Consider the following 1948-nt stretch of genomic DNA (forward strand, 5'->3'; position numbering starts at 1 on the left):
TTCATTTCCAGATAAAATAACTAAATCTAAAATATATTTTTCATGATTTGCTTATGTTGTCATTACACTAATTCAGCAGAAGCAGAAGGCAGTGTAGTTACACTCCAGGCATGTCCTCCCCATTCCCCATCCTCCACCTCTCTGCTTTATTTTTTCTTCAGCTCCTAATATCTGCTCTCCCTAGTCTCCATCTTAGATGCCACCTCCTAACCTTTAATCTAGAATCTCTGTGCCAGCTGACTAAAGGGCAGGGCCCACATCTGATTCCTCTCTACACTTCTGCAGTACAACTTCACTGCTCCTAACACATGGTGGGCGATCTGTTGATTGTTCCCAGATGAATGAACCAATTCTATCATATTGACTAGTTCTTACTGTTATGAACTCAGGTTTGTCCCTGCCCCCTGCAAATTAATATGTTGAGGTCCTAACCCCCAATGTAATGCTGGGGCCTTTAAAAGTAATTAGGTTTAGATGAAGTCATGAGAATAGCGCTCCCATAATGGAATTATTGTCCTTGTGAAAAAAAGAGACACCGGAGTTCTCTCTCTCTACACACACCACACTACACTACACACACACACACACACACACACACACACACACACACACACACACGCACACACAGAAGGTCATATGAACACACAATGAAGTATTGGAGTATTGGCCCTTTGCAAGCCAAAAAGAAGAACTTTACCAAAAATCAAATCTGCCAGAACCTTCATCTTGGACTTCCCAGCCTGCAGAACTCTGATAAATAAATGTCTGTTGTTTAAGCCACTCAATCAACTTTGTTAGAGCAGCCCTAGTTGACTAAAACACTTCCTTTGCCAAGAACTACCCTACGTATCTTTACATCTAAGGTCCTATTTATGTCCTAACTTGCTGAGATCAGGTGACCCTTATTATCACCCAACTTGTAAACAAGGGCTCTAAGGCTCAGAGAAAGTAAATGATCATCCCACAGACACTCAGAAGGATAGGATGGAGTTCAAATTGGGTAATTAAGGCTTCAGATTTTGTACGGAGGACCTAAAATATATTTGTCAATTAACTAGAATCAGAGAATGTTAGAGACAGAGGAGCCTTTAGCTCAACCCCATAGTATAGGCATTAAGAAACCCATGCCCAGAGAGGATCATGACTCTCGACAGCTCCTGGCAGAGCCCAGGTGCCTCATACTCCCTCTGGCTGCAGAACAACACCAGGGATTACAAGAGAAGTGGCCAGAGACAAAGGATGCATGAGGATTAAGGGAGAAAACTAGCTTCCACAGGAGAATCACATAGTAGCAAAATTGGACAAAATTCCCACTACCTACTGGTCTTACATGTCCTAGCTGTATTGGTGGGCCCTTGGGAGAAAGCAAGAGAGGAGAGAGCAAAGGAGATATAAATAAAAGAGAGAGTTATAGTTCAGAGAGAAGAGGGATATGAAAAAGCAAGAAGTATTGGCTAACGAGGGGACACATGTCAACATCCTTTCCCTCTCTGTCCGGAGACTCCCACAGGTGGGGCTTCAGGAGTTCTAGGAAGGAGGGACCTGAGAAGAGAGAGAGTAGGGCTGCCTGGGGCTTCGATACTCAGAGTGGTTTCCTAGTGAGCAGCACTGGCATCATCTGGGAGCTTATTAGAAATACAGAGTCTTAGAGCCCCACTCCAGACCTACTGAATCTGTATTTACAATTTAACAAGATCCCTGGGTGATATATACGCACAATGAAGTCTGAGAATTACTTCCTTCACCCTGCTTGCAGAGAAAGCAGTGTTTTATTAGGTTTATGTGTGTGAGATGGTGTAAGGAAATTGATGAAGAAAAGGTATGGGGGACGAGGAGGACAACTAATGCTCCCCAAGTAGGCCTTTAGTGTCATCATGGTGCCTTCCAGGATAATGAAAGATTGGGAGAGACTGGAAATGCCTATGGGGAACCAGTGAGGGACTAAAAT

Source organism: Pteropus alecto, unplaced genomic scaffold (genome assembly GCF_000325575.1).
Source record: "Pteropus alecto unplaced genomic scaffold, ASM32557v1 scaffold155, whole genome shotgun sequence".
Taxonomy (NCBI): Eukaryota; Metazoa; Chordata; class Mammalia; order Chiroptera; family Pteropodidae; genus Pteropus; species Pteropus alecto.